Source organism: Oncorhynchus tshawytscha, linkage group LG01 (genome assembly GCF_018296145.1).
Source record: "Oncorhynchus tshawytscha isolate Ot180627B linkage group LG01, Otsh_v2.0, whole genome shotgun sequence".
In the NCBI taxonomy this organism is placed as follows: domain Eukaryota; kingdom Metazoa; phylum Chordata; class Actinopteri; order Salmoniformes; family Salmonidae; genus Oncorhynchus; species Oncorhynchus tshawytscha.
The window spans coordinates 23,220,323-23,246,815 of NC_056429.1; the positions used below are offsets into that span (position 1 = coordinate 23,220,323).

General features: G+C 42.4%; 1 pseudogene; it reads left to right on the plus strand.

The window, feature by feature from the left end:
- Window positions 1-1,036: 1,036 nt before the first annotated feature.
- Window positions 1,037-26,493, plus strand: part of LOC112244990 — a 99,167-nt pseudogene continuing 73,710 nt past the window's right edge.

Sequence of the window (26,493 nt, forward strand, 5' to 3'; positions counted from 1 at the left end):
ACAATATTTGATATTCCGCAGCAATGACCGCTACATTTGTTTTTCTTTTTTTCGCTACAGCAAGCATTAGTTCCGCTCCAAATTCTATCTGCTCCTGTTCTTAACACCTGGAGCGTGAAGAAGCCTAATCCTCATACTGCCCAATGGCACCACTAACTCTCTTCTCATAATGACTCTTCTCTTTTACCAACCCAACAATGCAAAAAGGAGATGTGTGTTTGGCATTTGGCCATAAAGAGTGGCATTTAAGACAAGCCAATTATAAAAATGACATTGGAATTACAGACATTTAATGTGTTGACAGAATGAGTGAGTCAACATTCCAATCTGCCATGTTCAGAAAGGCCTTCCTCTCCTGTATCTGTCCACGGATCATAATCGCTGCACTATTGTATCCAGCTGTTGCCAAACTCTCCCTGGAAGTGGAGTCCAGAAGTTAAATGACTGTATTATTGGACCCATATCCTGGCTGTAGAACACATCAGTGAGTCCATTACATCATTCAGCCTTTCACTAGACTTCGATCATCACTTTAGTAGAGGACCCAGCTGCACTCAGATGACATCAGAAGAGCCTCCCAGGCCTAGTAAGTCTACAGTATTTAGTATTTTCGTATTTTATTAGAATCCCCATTAGCTACAGCCAGAGCAGCATCTACTCTTCCTGGGGTCCACACTAAACATAAAGCATGACATAAAACAGAACAGTAATAGACAACTACATAAAAACTACATTAAATGACATAATACTGTACATAAGATGAATAGACAGGTACAGAACCGAATAGATGAAATTTACATAAATTACATTCCTACAGTACTGGGCAATGGGGCCAGTAAGTCTACAGTACTGGGCAATGGGGCCAGTAAGTCTACAGTACTGGGCAATGGGGCCAGTAAGTCTACAGTACTGGGAAATGGGGCCAGTAAGTCTACAGTACTGGGAAATGGGGCCAGTTGGTCTACAGTACTGGGAAATGGGGCCAGTAAGTCTACAGCACTGGGCAATGGGGCCAGTAAGTCTACAGTACTGGGCAATGGGGCCATTAAGTCTACAGCACTGGGTAACTGGGGCCAGTAAGTCTACAGCACTGGGCAATGGGGCCAGTAAGTCTACAGCACTGGGCAACTGGGCCATTAAGTCTACAGCACTGGGCAATGGGGCCATTAAGTCTACAGCACTGGACAACGGGGCCATTAAGTCTACAGCACTGGGCAATGGGGCCATTAAGTCTACAGCGCTGGGCAACGGGGCCAGTAAGTCTACAGCACTGGGCAATGGGGCCAGTAAGTCTACAGCACTGGGCAACGGGGCCAGTAAGTCTACAGCACTGGACAACGGGGCCATTAAGTCTACAGCACTGGACAACGGGGCCATTAAGTCTACAGCACTGGGCAATGGGGCCATTAAGTCTACAGCACTGGGCAACGGGGCCAGTAAGTCTACAGCACTGGGCAACGGGGCCAGTAAGTCTACAGCACTGGACCACGGGGCCAGTAAATCTACCATACTGGAAGCTTACATCACTGCAAAATTAACCCCAAAAACAGTTTCTAAAAAAGACTAACATAAATTAGCCAACTCTGACTGGAGCTATCTCAGAATGCATGGAAACAACTGAAGTACAGCATGGAATTCTTGAACATAAGCATTTCAAAGGGCTATTTTACTACTTACCAGGGCAGACAGGTGACAGTCTTCGGTTTGTGTTGCCTATGTTGGAGTCAGTTTGGCCAGGGTTAGTAGAAGGCCCCTGGATATCACTGGTGGTGGATGGACAGAGTTGCCCAGTGCACTGGCCTGCATTTGTTCATGTTGTCCTGCCAAATGTTTGCTTCCCTGTCAGTGTAAGTCCTGCAGGGCACTAGGCTCTGGAAAAGTCTCTGATTACATCATCTGTGTCATGTACAGTAGGTACTCCTGCCACTTTGTCTCCTCCTCTCAATCCCAATGTGATGATGAATGCTCGCTTATTAAGCAATAAATCATTCCTGAGAAAATGGAGAAAGGGAAAGAAAATAACATATTTAGTTCTGTTTCACAGGTTGCTCAAGCAGTTTACTGTACTTCAGTTTGTTTCAATACTGAAAAAGACAATGGCAAAAAACAAAAAATGAAACAAGAAATCCCCCATAACTAACAACATACACAATACATCAACATGTATTATTGTTATCTCTGAGCAGAGGGAATCCCAGAGGGCAATGCGCCACAAGAAAGATGGGTTGAGGGCATGTTTAGTACATCATGTATCTTGCCATTCAAAACATCCTACAGTTGAGAGCCTCAAACATTTTTTGTATTATTATTTAAGCTTTATTTAACTAGGCAAGTCAGTTAAGAACAAATTCTTAATTTACAATGACAGCCTACCCCGGCCAAACCCTCCCTTAACCCGGACGACGCTGGGCCAATTATGCACTGCCCTATGGGACTCCTGATCACAGCTGGTTGTGATACAGCCCAGGATCAAACCAGGGTCTGCTATGACGCCTCTAGCACTTAGATGCAGTGCCTTAGACCTCTGTGCCACTCAGAAAGCCCTGCTTTCATTAGTGAGTGAAACATTTTCCTCCTTTACTGAGGAGCAGGTGGACCCCGATGCCTGTGATGGCCACCCGATTCATGTCTTCAAGCAAAAATGCTTTTAAATTTGAAAATAAATGAAAAATAATGAAGCACAAGAAAAAGGCATTTAGCAATAATGTCCCAATTTAAAAGATCTTAGCCCACAGTTTAATGTTTCAAAACCCCAGACAAATACTGCATTCAATGTTCTCATCAATACACTTCAAATCACAACAACAGCACAATGACGTCTCTGTAGAACAAAACAGACCTTACATCATCACCCCTCAAGCAGAGAATGCAGATAGATTAGGTTTATGTACATTCTCTGAAAGTTATTTATGTTCTATGTCATGATTCCCTGTCATGGCAATCAAATCAACCGACTGTCCATATTGAGTCAATACTAAGAGCGAAGTATATCAATCTGTAGCCATGGCGAGCATGAGTCAAAAGAATGCAGTTTCATTTGACTGAGGCTATTTAAATTCTTAGTAGAACAACCTAGATACCAGCGATGTATACGTCCTCAAAACACAGCTAGATCTCAATTTATTATCTTCAAAACTACAGTTTGTAATTGATGCCTACCTAAATAGTGCAATGTAAACTCATCTGTGTTTTATTATCATAGAAATCTGTTACATTTTGAAGCTGATTTTATATCATTCACACCCCTTCCATTGGAGTGGTAGTGAGTGTCTGTAATGTTAGCTGGATGGGCTGAGCCTCACTGAGGAGAAAATGAAATAACACATCCCTGCTCTTAAACCATGGTGCCACAGAAGAACTAAACATACCCTCAGATTCAGAAGGAGAACGAGTGAGTCATAGGCATGAAATGGAATCGCGGGTATTAAACCCAAATCTGAGCTGGAGGAGAAAAGAGGTTGTTGCTGTGAGCGGCAGCAGGCAGCATCAGGGTTGTGATGGAGACATGGCTATTTTCAGAAGCTTTATCCTCAAGAATACCAAGCTCCACGTTACGGATGTCTGCCCTTCTGTTCACGTTTGTTTGGTTGCCATACCATGGATCTCAGAGGAGTGCCTCTCCCTGTATAGCCTACAAAGCAGTGGCATGATAATGACTACAGAGGCGATTGGGGCTTGGATAATAACTGCCTCATCAATATTAACTCCTGATCTCTGACTTACTCTGTCAATATATAGCAGATTCTAGACTACAGGATGGTCCACTAGCAGACTTTCTGCCCTCCTCAAAGATATGTTATGTAGCCCTTTCCTGCAGTCAAATGACCTAGTGGCCTCGTGTGGAATGTCATAAATGTTTTTCATAATTTCATAATTAATCAACATTATTTAAAAACCCGCCGCAAATCCGGTGTTTCTATGTCAAACGGTTTTGTTATATTTCAGTCTTCTGTGATGTATATAAAGTATATTATTAGGAGGCAAACTCAAAATTGAATACCTTTCAACTCTATATCTGTTGACAGATGTCTTCTTTTTTAAACCCATAATCATGTGTGTGAGGGGTGTACTTCTGTTTCAAAGTGGGTTGTTTAAGACTGCAAAGAAACACTGTGTGACCCTGATTTAGCCCACGGTAGTAAAGGTTATGAAGATCTCATTATGCGCACAATGAAAATTAATGAATGTTTCATGATTATATTTGAGTGGTTTTTGAATATGACATTGACTAATACAGTATTAATTTTGCTTTCTGAGTTTAGATATTAAACCTAAAGTACTTACTGTAGTCATGTTTACTTTACTTATTCATTCAATTTGTTTTCCTTTTTTTCCTGGGATACGACCAGTGGTGTAAAGTACTTAAGTAAAAGTAGTTAGAAGTAGTTTTGGGGGGTATTTGTACTTTACTTTACTATTTATATTTTTGACAACTTTTACTTTTCCTTCACTACATTCCTAAAGAAAATATTATACTTTTTACTCCATACATTGTCCCTGACAACCCGAAGTATTTGTTACATTTTGAATGCTTAGCTGGACAGGAAAAATGTTTAATTCACGCACTTATCAAGAAAACCCAGCCTATGGTCAAGCGGACTCACTAAACACAAATGCATATTTGGTAAATAATGTGTGAGTGTTGAAGTGTGCCCCTGGTTATCCGTACATTTTAAAAACAAGAAAATAGTGCAGTCTGCTTTGCTTGATATAAGTAATTTGACATTTTTTTTATACTTTTACTTCTACTTTTGATACTTAAATATATTTTAACAATTAAATTTACTTTTGATACTTAAGGATATTTAAAACCAAATACTTTTAGACTTTTACTCAATAATTACTTTACTGGGTGACTTTCACTTTTACTTGAGTAACTTTCAATTAAGGCATTTATACTTTTACTCAAGTATGACAATTGGTTACTTTTTCCACCACTGGGGACGACACATAACGAAAAAGACAGTAGAGAAAAACATATTTTACAATTGAAATCAATCAAGTAAAGACAGAAAAATAAATAATAATGTTTATAGTTTGAATGTCCCTGAGGCAAATGAGAGTATTTTCTTTCCTTAAAACAGAAACGTTGCTGCATGCTTTCTCAGAGGTAAATGCCAATAAGTGAACACACAAATGCAATTTTACTTAAACTATGTAACATAAATCAATTGTCTTTCTCAACACATTTAATTATGCTGTAATATATTGTTTTAGTGAGTATCAGCCGAGATGTGTTTTGTCGTGTGGTTTTCTAAAGTGGGCTTCAGAAGTTGGAGAGTGTAAAAGAGCACAGAGGGAATGGTTTACTATACTGGAGGACGACAGTCTGGGGTAAAGATATACTTAGCCTGACAGCATGTCATCTTAACCCATGTAGTCATGGTTTCTCCCTCTTTCACTGCATCAAAGACATGGTAAAGCGCCATACAATGACTATGTAAAACTCACTGGGCAATACCCCAGTGTATGAACAGCATATTCACGCTTGTAATTCTCCCACGCACCCGCACAGCAGGAAAAGTGATGAGGAATCTCATCTGCAGCTATGCTCCAACACTGTGCACATAAAGATAAGCCCTCACACCAACAACCTGCGGTGATGAGTAATATGTCACCTCCCACCACCACCCCCAACACCCCCGCCTGTCCAGGTAAACAATGACTGACCCTTTCAGATCCCCATTCCTCCCAGCCTCGTGACTCCCAGGCCATGGCAGCTTTAGTGTAGGTAGTGGTGTTAGTGGATTCCCATGTAAGACGGGGGCGACCTGATGAAATAAGGATGCCATTTGTGGAGCCACGCACAGACTCAAAGTGGTTAAATCACAGCTACTGAGCCATGGATCAATGGAGAGAAAGAGTCTCACACTTCGTTCAGCAGCATTTAAACATGCCCTGATGGGCCTGATTTAGTTTAGGGTTATATAGGCAGTAGCTAGGGGAGACACAGAAAGCCTCATCTGAAAATGGTGATGTATTGTATAGCTCAGATGGTATGATACAGAACATAAAGGACGATCTGCAGCATATTCCTCCGAGCATTTGTGACAATTAGAGCAGAGCAGCCATCTTAAATTTGGATGTTCCTTTTTTAGATTAAAGCCAAATGTTGCTAAATGTTTTCCCTTTGAGAGAGTCAAAACCACAAACATGGTCATTGAGCAATATATAACCCACTATAGATGGTTAAAATGGCTTACGTAAGTTAGTTAGTGAGCATCTGCATCTGTGTCTCTCCCACATACTGTAACACGTGACTCAGTAGTCAAGTGGTGTCAGTCACGATGGCAAGCAGATTCACTTAAAGTAGTACTCTAGCTCCAGCCACTTAACTCAATCATGTTAGAATCCTGACCTCAAGACAAACATCAGACCCAAGAGGCAGGATGCATGGCCAATGAGCCAAAATCAGAAACATATCTCCTTTCTCTGACCTGTTGAGCACCAATCATTCCTTGCAACATGCCATTTTCCACAAAATGAGGTTGAAAAAAAAATCTAATTTAATATACAGTTGAAGTCGGAAGTTTACATACACCTTAGCCAAATACATTTAAACTCAGTATTTCACAATTCCAGCCATTTAATCCTAGTAAAAATTCAGTCTTAGGTCAGTTAGGATCATCACTTTATTTTAAGAATGTGAAATGTCAGAATAATAGGAGAGAGATGGATTTATTTCAGCTTTGATTTACCCTCAATTAGTATTTGGTAGCATTGCCTTTAAATTGTTTAACTTGGGTCAAATGTTTCAGGCAGCCTTCCACAAGCTTCCCACATAAAGTTGGGTGAATTTTGACCCATTCCTCCTGACAGAGCTGGTGCAACTGAGTCAGGTTTGTAGGCCTCCTTGCTCACACACGTTTTTTCAGTTCTGCCCACCAATGTTCTATGGGATTGAGTTCAGGGCTTTGTGATGGTCACTCCAATACCTTGACTTTGTTGTCCTTAAGCCATTTTGCCACAACTTTGGAAGTATGCGTGAGGTCAATGTCCATTTGGAAGACCCAAGCTTTAACTTCCTGACTAATGTCTTGAGATATGAATTCAATATATCCACATAATTTTCCTCCCTCATGATGCCATCTATTTTGTGAAGTGCACTAGTCCCTCCTGCAGCAAAGCAACACCACATCATGATGCTTCCACCCCCGTGCTTCACGGTTGGGATGGTCTTCTCCTGCTTGCAAGCCTCCCCCTTTTTCCTCCAAACACGATGATGGTCATTATGGCCAAACAGTTCTATTTGTGTTTCATCAGACCAAAGCACATTGCTCAAAAAAGTACGATCTTTGTCCCCATGTGCAGTTGCAAACCGTAGTCTGGCTTTTTTTATGGTGGGTCTGGAGCAGTGGCTTCTTCATTGCTGAGCGGCCTTTCGGGTTATGTTGATATAGGACTCGTTTTACTGTGGCTATAGATACTTTTGTACCTGTTTCCCCAAGCAAAGAGGCACTGAGTTTGAAGGTAGGCCTTGAAATACATCCACAGATACACCTCCAATTGACTCAAATGATGTCAATTAGCCTATCAAAAGCTTCTAAAGCATGACATAATTTTCTGGAATTTTCCAAGCTGTTTAAAGGCACAATCAACTTAGTGTATGTTAACTTCTGACCCACTGGAATTGTGATACAGTGAATTATAAGTGAAATAATCTGTCTGTAAACAATTGTTGGAAAAATTACTTGTGTCATGCACAAAGTAAATGTCCTAACCGACTTGCCAAAACTATAGTTTGTTAACAAGAAATGTGTGGAGTGGTTGAAAAACGAGTTTTAATGACTCCAACCTAAGTGTATGTAAACTTCCCACTTCAACTGTATATGTTCTATAGGTATTCATTAGAGTTCAAATGCAGGGAAGCTTTATTGTGTTTAATGCCTATGTGGAGTACTACTGCTCCACCACTGATTCTAACGAATGTACCAACACATAGGCCTACACTCTCCAATTGTAATGCAAGTGCGCTACTCTGTCCTTGGAGAGAATTTAATGCTCAGCATTTTGATAATAAATTATAGGTTGAAATTGATATAAAAGCAGATCACAGGATTTACATATTGCATTCTATGCTGAAAGAATATTCACATCTAAACAGTTGATCTATTTTCTGACTCACCTGTTGTTGGAATCTTCCAGGATCAAGGTGGAGCTACAGTGCACACTCCGCGGCCAGTTTATTAGGTAAGTTCACGCAAATGGTTCGCTCCTACAGACAGTGAGTCGCTTGGCCGCGGCTTGCTATATAAAGCAGACAGACAGGCATCGACGCATTCAGCTGCTGATCGATTGAACGTTAGAATGGCCAAAATTAGTGACCGAAGCAACTTTGAGCGTGCTATGATCGTCATTGTCAGTCGCACTGGTTCCAGTATCTCAGAAACGGGCAGCCTCCACAGGTCTTTACACAGTGTCTAGGGTTTATGAGAATGGTGCGACAAAAAAAAAAAAAAAAACAAGTCAACTAGATGGGTGTACCTAATAAACTGGCCACTGAGTGTATAACCAGCTCTCTGGCATTTTAGTAAAAGAAAGGGCAGAGTGTGGCTGAGGCCAAGCTACAGGCCACAGCTAATAGCTATTGTTATTTTCACCTTCTGGCGAGGTTGCCTATCTGGGCATCGTGTTCTGCAGGTCTTGGCAGTGTTTCTAGTCTTGAATTAAGCAACTATTAATCTTAGCTTTGCTTTCGATGCCATTGCAACTTTATTTGAATTCAAGTTCCTGTAAACCTTTTCCCGCTATTGCTCACTGGAGCTCCGAATAACAACCTGATTCCTGTTGTCGCAACCCTCCTTCCACTCCACCAACACCATCTAGTCACTAGTCTAGACTGAGGCCCTCGGTCTCTTTCTTACAATGCCATTCAACAATATCATTCCTGCAGCCCATTGAGATGAACACAGGTAAGTCATGCTGTTCTTTCACTTAAAGACCATCTCACAGACATCAACCTCCCGTCCTCAGTCCAGACAGGCACAAATATTAGAGAGATAAATGAATAAACTGAAGGAGGGGAAAGTGGAGCAGAAATCCCTTAGGTCTCCCTAAGTTCTAGACCTCAACTGAATCTGGTAATGAATGGTGTGGCTGTTGAGCAAGTTGAGGAGACGAAATGACTTGGTGGTACCTTAGATTCTAAACTGTCATGGTGAAGACAAAAATATTCAATGGTTGTAAAGATGGGGAGAAGACTGTCTGTAATAAAGAGATGCTCTGCTTTTTTGACACCACACTACAAAAAGCAAGTTCTGCAGGCTCTAGTTTTGTCTAATCTTGATTATTGTCCAGTCGTGTGGTCCAGTGCTGCAAGGAAAGACCTAGTTAAGCTGCAGCTGGCCCAGAACAGAGTGGCACGTCTTGCTATTCATTGTAATCAAAGGGCTGATATAAATGGAACTCCATTCCATCTCATATTGCTCAAATAAACAGCCAACCTGATTTTAAAAAACAGATAAAGCAATACCTCACAGCACAACGCCTCTCCCCTATTTTACCCAATTTTTTTTATGTAGTTCTGTCCTTGAGCTGTTCTTCTCTATTAATGTTATGTATTATGTCATTATGTCATTAATGTTATGTATTATGGGGATCCTAATAAAATACCTAACAGCAAATATCATTTCTGGGATGCATATTAACATAGCTCACACAGAAGTGCTGAAAACACACATTATCACAGAGATGAGAAGGAGAGCGGGGCAGAGCACAATCCATACATCCTATACATGTAACGATCGTCTGTGGTGGAAGAAGGTGAGGACCAAAGCGCAGCGTGGTAAGTGTTAATATTTTTTATAAAATAACTGAACACTGAACAAAACATTAAACGACAAATCAACAGTCCCGTAAGGTGAATGGAAAAAACACTAAACAGGAAATAATCACCCACAAAACACAGGTGGGAAAAGGCTACCTAAGTATGATTCTCAATCAGAGACAACGAACGACACCTGCCTTTGATTGAGAACCATACCATACCAGGCCAAACACAAAACCACAACATAGGAAAAAGAACATAGACTACCCACCCCAACTCACGCCCTGACCAAACTAAAACGAAGACATAACAAAGGAACTTAGGTCAGAACGTGACAATACATACAGCCTATGTTTGTCACAGTCAGGCTCCGGGTGGAGGGAAGAAAAGGGAGGGATGAAGAGTGTTACCATGTGAAAATCACAGCGTAGTTTGAATAAGTGCACCATAAATCATTCATAAATATATTCCCTCACCTGCCTGAATTATCTATGTGTCTTTAATCAGCTTTCTGAGGTAAAATGCACTGGCAGTGAACTCAGACAACACTGTTCTCATGATACCTTTTCAATGCATATCAATGATATTCAGAATTCAACATTTCTTCTGTCACTGCATTCTACATTTTAGAGGAAATGCTACCTTCTGTCAGTGTAAGAAACCTTTCCTAATAACCGTAACTTCTCACATCATCTGTGCTCATTTGGCCCAAAGACCGAGAGCTCTTTTCTAATACAGTGAATTAGTTAACTATATTTGATTTCATTATGTCTCTCTATCACTGATGTAAAATGAGAGGGATTTCTACCTCACAGAGAACAACATACGTTGTACTCCTATTCACATTCCTGGATAAAACAAATTGCAGGCAAGGAAACATTTGGATAAGAAATACTGGGTAAACAGAGCTTACAGTTTACAATATCAAATCACAAAATGGATTAAATTAGATTTTTTATTTTTTATTATTTTATTTATTTCACCTTTATTTAACCAGGTAGGCTAGTTGAAAACAAGTTCTCATTTACAACTGCGACCTGGCCAAGATAAAGCAAAGCAGTGCGACACAAACAACAACACAGAGTTATACATGGAATAAACAAACATACAGTCAATAACACAATAGGACAAAAAGTCTATATACAGTGTGTGCAAATGAGGTAAGATAAGGGAGGTAAGGCAATAAATAGGCCATAGTGGCGAAATAATTACAATTTAGCAATTAAACACTGGAGTAATAGATGTGCAGAATATGAATGTGCAAGTAGAGATACTGGGGTGCAAAGGAGCACAAAAAAAAACAGTATGGGGATGAGGTAGTTGGATGGGCTATTTACAGATTTGTAGCTCCTTCAGAACATCAGCTATCTGAATTTGGGGGAAGGAGAAATGGGGAGGCTTGGGCAAGTTGCTGTGGGGGGTGCAGAGCTGTTGGCCAGGTGGAAAGCATGGCCAGCCTTAGAAAAATGCTTTTTGAAATTATCGTGCAGTGGGCAGGTGGGAGGAGGTGCTCTTATTCTCCATGGACTTTACAGTGTCCCAGAACCTTTTGGAGTTTGTGCTACAGGATGCAAATTTCTGTTTGAAAAACCTAGCCTTTGCTTTCCTAACAGCCTGTGTATATTGGTTCCTAACTTCCCTGAAAAGTTGCATATCGCGGGGGCTATTCGATGCTAATGCAGTACACCACAGGATGTTTTTGTGCTGGTCAAGGGCAGTCAGGTCTGGAGTGAACCACGGGCTATATCTGTTCCTGGTTCTAAATTTTTTGAATGGGGCATGCTTATTTAAGATTGTGAGGAAAGCACTTTTATATGTTTCATCGATTCTATGCAGTCATAACATTAAACTGAAGTATTGACAGGATGTAAACATGCTTTAATTTCGAGAATTTACCTTTAAAATGAAACAATGTGGAATAAATGGAAGCTATATTAAATAGATGTCTTCTTCTGTAGAAGCCCAGGGGGTGTCCTGGCATCCCAGAATGCCTCACACTGGCCTACTTTGGTATTTCTGTTCCTGCATTTTATCACCGCAACACAGTGAAAAATGAAGACCACTCAATAAACCAGTGAGTATAGCCTATCCATAAGTCCAAGAATGTGACGAATATGTTCAGCCCCATACTCAGAAATATAGAAAAACAAAAATGCATAAAGGTCTGATACTATATCTACGAACAATAGCCAAGGACCTACAGGAATGTCAATTCCACTTTTCTGTGGAGTTATAATGGGTTGTTCTTGATGTTTTGTTTTGTTTGCCCCCCCTCCCCCAATGACAATTTGTCATGTGATATGGTTTTAGGAGCAGTATCCCATCAAACCAGAGGGCCTCAATTGCTTTTATTGCCAGTGAGTTTCACTTTTATTGAGACCATTAATCTCGCATCACAGCATGTGAGTGGCTTTATAATACTGAATCAGTGTGCTGAACACACATTTGCATTAGGGCCTGAGAGGAGAGGAGACAGACAAGACACATTGTCTCATCTACGTCTTATTGCAGAGCGGGGGCTCAGGATATTTCTTGCTTTGTCAAACGAGAGGCTCTAAATGCTGACTCACTGACCCTATCCTTGTAAAAGTTTATCTTCTTACAGTAACAGGATCGTAGAACTGTCATCTTCCATTATCATGTTAGGGAGAGGAGATGCTATTGAAATATGACCCCTCTCTGACTCTCCCAAACAGGATCCAACTCAGCCATCCTCTACTGGTTCTTGTTAAGGCAGTCCTGATGCATAACCTCCTGTAAAACCATTCCATTATCCATTCTATTTCTTTTCATCTTAATTATCTCCAGAACTCACAGCAGGCTATTACTCTCTAATCCAGATCCAGTGTCTTTAGTGCTTTACTTTCTTTCCCATTGAAATAGACAGCCTTTTCAGGATGTCTTGTTTGTAGTGAACAAAGCATAAAACTTCATTTGCTTCGGAGGGTGAGGTTCAGGGTTACATGGTCTTAGTTAATGAGGTCAGTGGCCATTGATATACAGTAACTATGCTTGTGTTCATAAAAACCTAGGCTACAACTCACCCAGGGTTTGGAGGGCTAAAGAGAGAATGGACCAGCATGAGTTCATAGCAGTGATAGGGGACACATGAAGTCTGAGGGGGAAGTGCCTGGGTCTCTCTCTCAGCTGTTGTGGTGGTGAGATGGTGTGATGGTGAAATGAACGGAGAGAATGTTTTATTTCTGACTTCACACTAAGGGTACTGTGCAGTACTGCATTGCCTGAGTGGGCTGACAACCAGTCATGCAACACAGAGTTGCCATGGAAACTGCAGGAAAGATGAGGGGAAAAGTGTAAGACAGTGGAGGAGAAGAGAAATTCTGTCATTTTCACCTAGAATGTTGACTGTGCAACGTATATCTGGCCTCAGTGTAGCATGGTGTGAATTTCTGTAAAAAAAATGTATTTCGCCCATTCTTGAACTAGTGTGTGTTACATAGGCAAGGTTTTGAACAGTTGGTTTGTTCCACATCTGCTTTTTTAATCCAACAAAACAAACATGGTCATGACACCCATCAACACCATCATCCAAGACACCCTAGACCCACTCCAATTCGCATACCGCCCCAACAGATCAACAGATGACCCTATCTCAATTGTACACACTGCCCTCTACCCTGGACAAGAGAGAGAATAACTACAGTATGTGAGAATGCTTTTCATAGACTACAGCTCAGTGTTCAATAGCATAGTCCCCTCCAGGCACATCACCAAGCTAGGGACCCTGGGACTGAACCCCTCCCTCTGCAACTGGATCCTGGACTTCATGACAGGCCGGCCCAAGGTGGCGTTGGTAGGCAACAACACCTTCACCACGCTGACCGTCAACACGGGGGCCCCTCATAGGTGTGTGCTTAGTCCCCTAATGTACTCTCTGTTCACCCACAACTGCGTTGCCACGCACGGCCAACACCATCTTCAAGTTTGCTGATGACACGACAGTCCATTACATGATTGACCAGGGGAATCCAGGTGAAAGCTATGACCCCTTATTGATGTCATTTGTTAAATCCACTTCAATCAGTATAGATGAAGGGGAAGAGACAGGTTAAAGAAGGATTTTTAAGCCTTGAGACAAATGACACATGGATTGTGTATGTGTGCCATTCAGAGAATGAATAGAAAGACAAAAAATGTAAGTGCCTTTGAACGGAGTATGGTTGTAGGTGCCAGGCGCACCGGTTTGTGTCAAGAGCTCCATGGCTTTTCACGCTCTACAGATTCATGAGTATGTCAAGAATGGTCCACCACCCAAAGGACATCCAGCCAACTTGACACAACTGTGGAAATTGGAGTCAACATGAGCCAGCATCCTTGTGGGAAGCTTTAGAGGTGGGGAGAGGAAAACTCAATATCAGGATGGTGTTCCTAATGTTTGGTATACTCAGTGTATACACACCATATACAGTACACACTCACTCACACACACTACATTGACACTCCCACACCGAACCCACACACATTCACATAAACTACATATGCACACACACAAAATACACACGCATATCGACACAACACAAACACACCCACATGCATACACATTAGACACACACTTTTACACTCATCATTTGCTGCTGTTACTCTGTTCTTTATTTTACTCTTATAATTATCTATCCTGATGCCTAGTCACTATACCCTGCCTTCATGTACACATCTACTTCAAATACCTTGTACCTTTGCACATTGATCTGGTACTGGTATTCCCTGTATATAGCTTCACATTGATCTGGTACTGGTATTCCCTGTATATAGCTCCACATTTATCTGGTACAGGTACTCCCTGTATATAGCTCCACATTTATCTGGTACTGGTACTCCCTGTATATAGCTCCACATTGATCTCGTACTGGTATTCCCTGTATATAGCTTCACATTGATCAGGTACTGGTACTCCCTGTATATAGCTCCTCATTGATGTGGTACAGGTACTCCCTGTATATAGCTCCACATTGATCTGGTACAGGTACTCCCTGTATATAGCTCCACATTGATCTGGTACAGGTACTCCCTGTATATAGCTCCACGTTGATCTGGTACTGGTACTCCCTGTATATAGCTCCACATTGATCTGGTACAGATATTCCCTGTATATAGCTCCACATTGATCTGGTACAGATATTCCCTGTATATAGCTCCACATTTATCTGGTACAGGTACTCCCTGTATATAGCTCCACATTTATCTGGTACAGGTACTCCCTGTATATATCTCCACATTGATCTGGTACAGGTACTCCCCTGTATATAGCTCCACATTGATCTGGTACAGGTACTCCTGTATATAGCTCCACATTGATCTGGTACAGGTACTCCCTGTATATAGCTCCACATTGATCTGGTACAGGTACTCCTGTATATAGCTCCACAGTTATCTGGTACTGGTACTCCCTGTATATAGCTCCACATTGATCTCGTACTGGTACTCCCTGTATATAGCTCCACATTGATCTGGTACTGGCACTCCCTGTATATAGCTCCACATTTATCTGGTACAGGTACTCCCTGTATATAGCTCCACATTGATCTGGTACAGGTACTCCTGTATATAGCTCCACATTGATCTGGTACAGGTACTCCCTGTATATAGCTCCACATTGATCTGGTACAGGTACTCCCTGTATATAGCTCCACATTGATCTGGTACAGGTACTCCCTGTATATAGCTCCACATTGATCTGGTACAGGTACTCCCTGTATATAGCTCCACAGTTATCTGGTACTGGTACTCCCTGTATATAGCTCCACATTGATCTGGTACTGGTACTACTGTATATAGCTCCACATTGATCTGGTACAGGTACTCCCTCTATATGGCTCCACATTGATTGGGTACAGGTACTCCTGTACATAGCTCCACATTGATCTGGTACAGGTACTCCCTGTATATGGCTCCACATTGATCTGGTACAGGTACTCCTGTATATGGCTCCACATTGATCTGGTACAGGTACTCCCTGTATATAGCTCCACATTGATCTGGTACTCCCTGTATATAGCTCCACATTGATCTGGTACTGGTACTCCCTGTATATAGCTCCACATTGATCTGGTACAGGTACTCCCTGTATATCGCTCCACATTGATCTGGTACTGGTACTACTGTATATAGCTCCACATTGATCTGGTAATGGTACTCCCTGAATATGGCTCCACATTGATCTGGTACTGGTACTCCCTGTATATAGCTCCACATTGATCTGGTACTGGTACTCCTGTATATAGCTCCACATTGATCTGGTACTGGTACTCCTTATATAGCTCCACATTGATCTGGTACTCCCTGTATATAGCTCCACATTGATCTGGTGAAAATACTCCCTGTAAATAGCTCCACGTTGATCTGGAACAGGTACTCCCTGTATATAGCTCCACATTGATCTGGTACTCTCTGTATATAGCTCCACATTGATCTGGTACTGGTACTCCGTGTATATAGCTCCACATTGATCTGGTACTGGTACCCCTGTATATAGCTCCACATTGATCTGGTACAGGTACTCCCTGTATATAGCTCCACATTGATCTGGTACTGGTACTACTGTATATAGCTCCACATTGATCTGGTACTGGTACTCCCTGTATATAGCTCCACATTGATCTGGTACTCCCTGTACTCCACATTGATCTGTACTCCCTGTATATAGCTCCACATTGATCTGGTACTGGTACTACTGTATATAGCTCCAAATTGATCTGGTACTGGTACTCCCTGAATATGGCTCCACATTGATCTGGTACTGGTACTCCTGTATATAGCTCCACATTGATCTGGTACTCCCTGTATATAGCTCCACGTTGATCTGGTACAGGTACTCCTGTATATAGCTCCACATTGATCTGGTACAAATACTCCTGTATATAGCTCCACGTTGATCTGGTACAGGTACTCCCTGTATATAGCTCCACATTTATCTGGTACAGGTACTCCTGTATATAGCTCCACATTGATCTGGTTCAGGTACTCCCCTGTATATAGCTCCACATTGATCTGGTACAGGTACTCCTGTATATAGCTCCACATTCATCTGGTACAGGTACTCCCTGTATATAGCTCCACATTGATCTGGTACAGGTACTCCCTGTATATAGCTGCACATTGATCTGGTACAGGTACTCCCTGTATATAGCTCCACATTGATCTGGTACTGGTACTCCCTGTATATAGTTCCACATTGATCTGGTACTGGTACTACTGTATATAGCTCCACATTGATCTGGTACTGGTACTCCTGTATATAGCTCCACATTGATCTGGTACTGGTACTCCTTATATAGCTCCACATTGATCTGGTACTCCCTGTATATAGCTCCACATTGATCTGGTGCAGATACTCCCTGTAAATAGCTCCACGTTGATCTGGAACAGGTACTCCCTGTATATAGCTCCACATTGATCTGGTACTCTCTGTATATAGCTCCACATTGATCTGGTACTGGTACTCCGTGTATATAGCTCCAAATTGATCTGGTACTGGTACCCCTGTATATAGCTCCACATTGATCTGGTACAGGTACTCCCTGTATATAGCTCCACATTGATCTGGTACTGGTACTACTGTATATAGCTCCACATTGATCTGGTACTGGTACTCCCTGTATATAGCTCCACATTGATCTGGTACTCCCTGTATATAGCTCCACATTGATCTGGTACTCCCTGTATATAGCTCCACATTGATCTGGTACTGGTACTACTGTATATAGCTCCAAATTGATCTGGTACTGGTACTCCCTGAATATGGCTCCACATTGATCTGGTACTGGTACTCCCTGTATATAGCTCCACACTGATCTGGTACTCCCTGTATATAGCTCCACGTTGATCTGGTACAGGTACTCCCTGTATATAGCTCCACATTGATCTGGTACAAATACTCCCTGTATATAGCTCCACGTTGATCTGGTACAGGTACTCCCTGTATATAGCTCCACATTTATCTGGTACAGGTACTCCCTGTATATAGCTCCACATTGATCTGGTACAGGTACTCCCCTGTATATAGCTCCACATTGATCTGGTACAGGTACTCCTGTATATAGCTCCACATTCATCTGGTACAGGTACTCCCTGTATATAGCTCCACATTGATCTGGTACAGGTACTCCCTGTATATAGCTCCACATTGATCTGGTACAGGTACTCCCTGTATATAGCTCCACATTGATCTGGTACTGGTACTCCCTGTATATAGTTCCACATTGATCTGGTACTGGTACTACTGTATATAGCTCCACATTGATCTGGTACTGGTACTCCCTGTATATAGCTCCACATTGATCTGGTACTCCCTGTATAGAGCTCCACATTGATCTGGTACTGGTACTACTGTATATGGCTCCACATTGATCTGGTACTGGTACTCCCTGTATATAGCTCCACATTGATCTGGTACTCCCTGTATATAGCTCCACATTGATCTGGTACTGGTACTCCCTGTATATAGCTCCACATTGATCTGGTACTGGTACTCCCTGTATATAGCTCAACATTGATCTGGTACTGGTACTCCCTGAATATGGCTCCACATTGATCTGGTACTGGTACTCCCTGTATATAGCTCCACATTGATCTGATACTCCCTGTATATAGCTCCACATTGATCTCGTACTGGTACTCCCTGTATATAGCTCCACATTGATCTGGTACTGGTACTCCCTGTATATAGCTCAACATTGATCTGGTACTGGTACTCCCTGAATATGGCTCCACATTGATCTGGTACTGGTACTCCCTGTATATAGCTCCACATTGATCTGATACTCCCTGTATATAGCTCCACATTGATCTCGTACTGGTACTCCCTGTATATAGCTCCACATTGATCTCGTACTGGTACTCCCTGTATATAGCTCCACATTGATCTGGTACTGGCACTCCCTGTATATAGCTCCACATTGATCTGGTACAGGTACTCCCTGTATAAAGCTCCCCATTGATCTGGTACTGGTACTCCCTCTATATGACTCCACATTGATCTTGTACTCCCTGTATATAGCTCCACATTGATCTCGTACTGATACTCCCTGTATATAGCTCCACATTGATCTGGTACAGGTACTCCCTGTATATAGCTTCACGTTGATCTGGTACAGGTACTCCCTGTATATAGCTCTACGTTGATCTGGTACTGGTACTCCCTGTATATAGTTCCACATTGATCTGGTACTCCCTGTATAGAGCTCCACATTGATCTGGTACTGGTACTACTGTATATGGCTCCACATTGATCTGGTACTGGTACTCCCTGTATATAGCTCCACATTGATCTGGTACTCCCTGTATATAGCTCCACATTGATCTGATACTCCCTGTATATAGCTCCACATTGATCTGGTACTGGTACTCCCTGTATATAGCTCCACATTGATCTGGTACAAATACTCCCTGTATATAGCTCCACGTTGATCTGGTACAGGTACTCCCTGTATATAGCTCCACATTTATGTGGTACAGGTACTCCCTGTATATAGCTCCACATTGATCTGGTACAGGTACTCCCTGTATATAGCTCCACATTGATCTGGTACAGGTACTCCTGTATATAGCTCCACATTCATCTGGTACAGGTACTCCCTGTATATAGCTCCACATTGATCTGGTACAGGTACTCCTGTATATAGCTCCACATTGATCTGGTACAGGTACTCCTGTATATAGCTCCACATTGATCTGGTACAGGTACTCCTGTATATAGCTCCACATTTATCTGGTACAGGTACTCCCTGTATATAGCTCCACATTGATCTGGTACTGGTACTCCCTGTATATAGCTCCACATTGATCTGGTACTCCTGTATATAGCTCCACATTGATCTGGTACTGGTACTCCTGTATATAGCTCCACATTGATCTGGTACTGGTACTCCCTGTATATAGCTCCACATTGATCTGGTACAAATACTCCCTGTATATAGCTCCACATTGATCTGGTACAGGTACTCCCTGTATATAGCTCCACATTGATCTGGTACAGGTACTCCCTGTATATAGCTCCACATTGATCTGGTACAGGTACTCCCTGTATATAGCTCCACGTTGATCTGGTACAGGTACTCCTGTATATAGCTCCACATTGATCTGGTACAGGTACTCCCTGTATATAGCTCCACATTGATCTGGTACAGGTACTCCCTGTATATAGCTCCACATTGATCTGATATTCCCTGTATATAGCTCCACATTGATCTCGTACTGGTACTCCCTGTATATAGCTCCACATTGATCTGGTACTGGTACTCCCTGTATATAGCTCCACATTGATCTGGTACTGGTACTCCCTGAATATGGCTCCACATTGATCTGGTACTGGTACTCCCTGTATATAGCTCCACATTGATCTGATACTCCCTGTATATAGCTCCACATTGATCTGGTACTGGTACTCCCTGTATATAGCTCCACATTGATCTGGTACTGGTACTCCCTGTATATAGCTCCACATTGATCTGGTACTGGCACTCCCTGTATATAGCTCCACATTGATCTGGTACATGTACTCCCTGTATAAAGCTCCCCATTGATCTGGTACTGGTACTCCCTCTATATGACTCCACGTTGATCTGGTACTGGTACTCCCTGTATATAGCTCCACATTGATCTGGTACAAATACTCCCTGTATATAGCTCCACGTTGATCTGGTACAGGTACTCCCTGTATATAGCTCCACATTTATCTGGTACAGGTACTCCCTGTATATAGCTCCACATTGATCTGGTACAGGTACTCCCCTGTATATAGCTCCACATTGATCTGGTACAGGTACTCCTGTATATAGCTCCACATTGATCTGGTACAGGTACTCCTGTATATAGCTCCACATTGATCTGGTACAGGTACTCCTGTATATAGCTCCACATTGATCTGATACTCCTGTATATAGCTCCACATTGATCTGGTACTGGTACTCCCTGTATATAGCTCCACATTGATCTGGTACTGGTACTCCCTGTATATAGCTCCACATTGATCTGGTACTGGTACTCCCTGAATATGGCTCCACATTGATCTGGTACTGGTACTCCCTGTATATAGCTCCACATTGATCTGATACTCCCTGTATATAGCTCCACATTGATCTGGTACTGGTACTCCCTGTATATAGCTCCACATTGATCTCGTACTGGTACTCCCTGTATATAGCTCCACATTGATCTGGTACTGGCACTCCCTGTATATAGCTCCACATTGATCTGGTACAGGTACTCCCTGTATAAAGCTCCACATTGATCTGGTACTGGTACTCCCTCTATATGACTCCACATTGATCTGGTACAGGTACTCCATGTATATAGCTCCACATTGATCTGGTACAGGTACTCCCTGTATATAGCTTCACGTTGATCTGGTACAGGTACTCCTGTATATAGCTCCACATTGATCTGGTACTGGTACTCCCTGTATATAGTTCCACATTGATCTGGTACTCCTGTATAGAGCTCCACATTGATCTGGTACTGGTACTACTGTATATGGCTCCACATTGATCTGGTACTGGTACTCCCTGTATATAGCTCCACATTGATCTGGTACTCCCTGTATATAGCTCCACATTGATCTGGTACTGGTACTCCCTGTATATAGCTCCACATTGATCTGGTACAGGTACTCCCTGTATATAGCTCCACATTGATCTGGTACTGGTACTCCCTGTATATAGCTCCACATTGATCTGGTACTGGTACTCCCTGTATATAGCTCCACATTGATCTGGTACTCCTTGTATATAGCTCCACATTGATCTGGTACTGGTACTCCCTGTATATGGCTCCACATTGATCTGGTACAGGTACTCCTGTATATAGCTCCACGTTGATCTGGTACAGGTACTCCTGTATATAGCTCCACATTGATCTGGTACAGGTACTCCTGTATATAGCTCCACATTGATCTGGTACAGGTACTCCCTGTATATAGCTCCACATTGATCTGGTACAGGTACTCCTGTATATAGCTCCACATTGATCTGGTACAGGTACTCCTGTATATAGCTCCACATTGATCTGGTACAGGTACTCCCTGTATATAGCTCCACATTGATCTGGTACAGGTACTCCTGTATATAGCTCCACATTGATCTGGTACAGGTACTCCTGTATATAGCTCCACATTGATCTGGTACAGGTACTCCCTGTATATAGCTCCACATTGATCTGGTACTGGTACTCCTGTATATAGCTCCACATTGATCTGGTACTGGTACTCCTGTATATAGCTCCACATTGATCTGGTACTCCCTGTATATAGCTCCACATTGATCTGGTACAGGTACTCCTGTATATAGCTCCACATTGATCTGGTACTGGTACTCCTGTATATAGCTCCACATTGATCTGGTACAAATACTCCCTGTATATAGCTCCACATTGATCTGGTACAGGTACTCCCTGTATATAGCTCCACATTGATCTGGTACAGGTACTCCCTGTATATAGCTCCACATTGATCTGGTACAGGTACTCCCTGTATATAGCTCCACATTGATCTGGTACAGGTACTCCTGTATATAGCTCCACATTGATCTGGTACAGGTACTCCTGTATATAGCTCCACATTGATCTGGTACAGGTACTCCCTGTATATAGCTCCACATTGATCTGGTACAGGTACTCCTGTATATAGCTCCACATTGATCTGGTACTGGTACTCCCTGTATATAGCTCCACATTGATCTGGTACTGGTACTCCTGTATATAGCTCCACATTGATCTGGTACTGGTACTCCTGTATATAGCTCCACATTGATCTGGTACTCCCTGTATATAGCTCCACATTGATCTGGTACTGGTACTCCTGTATATGGCTCCACATTGATCTGGTACTGGTACTCCCTGTATATAGCTCCACATTGATCTGGTACTCCCTGTATATAGCTCCACATTGATCTGGTACTGGTACTCCCTGTATATGGCTCCACATTGATCTGGTACTGGTACTCCTGTATATAGCTCCACACTGATCTGGTACTGGTACTCCCTGTATATAGCTCCACGTTGATCTGGTACAGGTACTCCCTGTATATAGCTCCACGTTGATCTGGTACTGGTACTCCTTGTATATAGCTCCACATTGATCTGGTACAAATACTCCCTGTATATAGCTCCACGTTGATCTGGTACAGGTACTCCCTGTATATAGCTCCACATTTATCTGGTACAGGTACTCCCTGTATATAGCTCCACATTGATCTGGTACAGGTACTCCCCTGTATATAGCTCCACATTGATCTGGTACAGGTACTCCTGTATATAGCTCCACATTCATCTGGTACAGGTACTCCCTGTATATAGCTCCACATTGATCTGGTACTGGTACTCCTGTATATAGCTCCACATTGATCTGGTACAGGTACTCCCTGTATATAGCTCCACATTGATCTGGTACTGGTACTCCCTGTATATAGCTCCACATTGATCTGGTACTGGTACTCCTGTATATAGCTCCACATTGATCTGGTACTGGTACTCCTGTATATAGCTCCACATTGATCTGGTACTCCCTGTACAGAGCTCCACATTGATCTGGTACTGGTACTACTGTATATGCTCCACATTGATCTGGTACTGGTACTCCCTGTATATAGCTCCACATTGATCTGGTACAGGTACTCCCTTTATATAGCTCCACATTGATCTGGTACTGGTACTCCCTGAATATGGCTCCACATTGATCTGGTACTGGTACTCCCTGTATATAGCTCCACATTGATCTGATACTCCCTGTATATAGCTCCACATTGATCTGGTACTGGCACTCCCTGTATATAGCTCCACATTGATCTGGTACAGGTACTCACGGTATAAAGCTCCACATTGATCTGGTACTGGTACTCCCTCTATATGACTCCACATTGATCTGGTACAGGTACTCCATGTATATGGCTCCACATTCATCTGGTACAGGTACTCCCTGTATATAGCTCCACATTGATCTGGTACAGGTACTCCCTGTATATAGCTCCACGTTGATCTGGTACTGGTACTCCCTGTATATAGTTCCACATTGATCTGGTACTGGTACTACTGTATATAGCTCCACATTGATCTGGTACTGGTACTCCCTGTATATAGCTCCACATTGATCTGGTACTCCCTGTATAGAGCTCCACATTGATCTGGTACTGGTACTACTGTATATGGCTCCACATTGATCTGGTACTGGTACTCCCTGTATATAGCTCCACATTGATCTGGTACTCCCTGTATATAGCTCCACATTGATCTGGTACTGGTACTTCCTGTATATAGCTCCACATTGATCTGGTACAGGTACTCCCTGTATATAGCTCCACATTGATCTGGTACTGGTACTCCCTGAATATGGCTCCACATTGATCTGGTACTGGTACTCCCTGTATATAGCTCCACATTGATCTGATACTCCCTGTATATAGCTCCACATTGATCTGGTACTGGTACTCCCTGTATATAGCTCCACATTGATCTGGTACAGGTACTCCCTGTATATAGCTCCACATTGATCTGGTACTGGTACTCCCTGAATATGGCTCCACATTGATCTGGTACTGGTACTCCCTGTATATAGCTCCACATTGATCTGATACTCCCTGTATATAGCTCCACATTGATCTGGTACTGGTACTCCCTGTATATAGCTCCACATTGATCTGGTACAAATACTCCCTGTATATAGCTCCACGTTGATCTGGTACAGGTACTCCCTGTATATAGCTCCACATTTATCTGGTACAGGTACTCCCTGTATATAGCTCCACATTGATCTGGTACAGGTACTCCCCTGTATATAGCTCCACATTGATCTGGTACAGGTACTCCTGTATATAGCTCCACATTCATCTGGTACAGGTACTCCCTGTATATAGCTCCACATTGATCTGGTACAGGTACTTCCTGTATACAGACAAATCTGGTAGGTACTCCACTCAAACATTGATCTGGTACGCAGGTACTCTTCAGCCTCAGAAGGCTGATTCGGCTTGTCACCAAAAGCACAAACTTCTACAGATTGATCCTGGTTGATCACCGCCTGGTACAGGTACTCCCGCCCTCAACCGTATAGCTCCACATTGATCTGGTACCGGGGCAAATATAGCTCCAGGACATTGATCTGGCTACAGGTACTCCATGATATCAAGGCTCCACATTGATCTGGTGTCACCAGGTACTCCAGTATATAGCTCCACATTGATCTGGTACAGGTACTCCCCACTATATAGACTCCACATGGGATTGATGGCTTATCTGGTACTGGTACTCCCAATGTATATAGCTCCACATTGTTCATCTCATATGCATACGTTGATACTGTACTATATCTGGTACTCATCCTTATGTATATAGTACATTGATCTGGTACATACTATCTCCTGTATATAGCTCCACATTGATCTGGTACTGGTACTCACTCATATATAGCTCCACATATGATCTGGTATAAGACAGTAGCTCCACATTGATCTGGTACAAGTACTCCTGTATATAGCTCCACATTGATTTGATTTGATTTGATGATATATAGCTCCACATTGATCTGGTACAGGTACTCCTGTATATAGCTCCACATTGATCTGGTACAGGTACTCCTGTATATAGCTCCACATTGATCTGGTACAGGTACTCCCTGTATATAGCTCCACATTTATCTGGTACAGGTACTCCTGTATATAGCTCCACATTGATCTGGTACAGGTACTCCCTGTATATAGCTCCACATTGATCTGGTACTGGTACTCCCTGTATATAGCTCCACATTGATCTGGTACAGGTACTCCCTGTATATAGCTCCACATTGATCTGGTACTGGTACTCCCTGAATATGGCTCCACATTGATCTGGTACTGGTACTCCCTGTATATAGCTCCACATTGATCTGGTACTACCCTGTATATAGCTCCACATTGATCTGGTACTGGTACTCCTGTATATAGCTCCACATTGATCTGGTACTGGTACTCCCTGTATATAGCTCCACATTGATCTGGTACTCCCTGTATAGAGCTCCAAATTGATCTGGTACTGGTACTACTGTATATAGCTCCACATTGATCTGGTACTGGTACTCCCTGTATATAGCTCCACATTGATCTGGTACTCCTGTATATAGCTCCACATTGATCTGGTACTGGTACTCCCTGATATGGCTCCACATTGATCTGGTACTGGTACTCCCTGTATATAGCTCCACACTGATCTGGTACTCCCTGTATATAGCTCCACATTGATCTGGTACAGGTACTCCCTGTATATAGCTCCACATCTGGTACTGGTACTCCTGTATATAGCTCCACATTGATCTGGTACAAATACTCCCTGTATATAGCTCCACGTTGATCTGGTACAGGTACTCCCTGTATATAGCTCCACATTTATCTGGTACAGGTACTCCTGTATATAGCTCCACATTGATCTGGTACAGGTACTCCCTGTATATAGCTCCACATTGATCTGGTACAGGTACTCCTGTATATAGCTCCACATTGATCTGGTACAGGTACTCCTGTATATAGCTCCACATTGATCTGGTACTGGTACTACTGTATATGACATTGATCTGGTACTGGTACTCCCTGTATATAGCTCCACATTGATCTGGTACTCCTCCTGTATATAGCTCCACATTGATCTGGTACTGGTACTCCCTGTATATAGCTCCACATTGATCTGGTACTGGTACTCCCTGTATATAGCTCCACATTCTGATCTGTATATAGCTCCACATTGATCTGGTA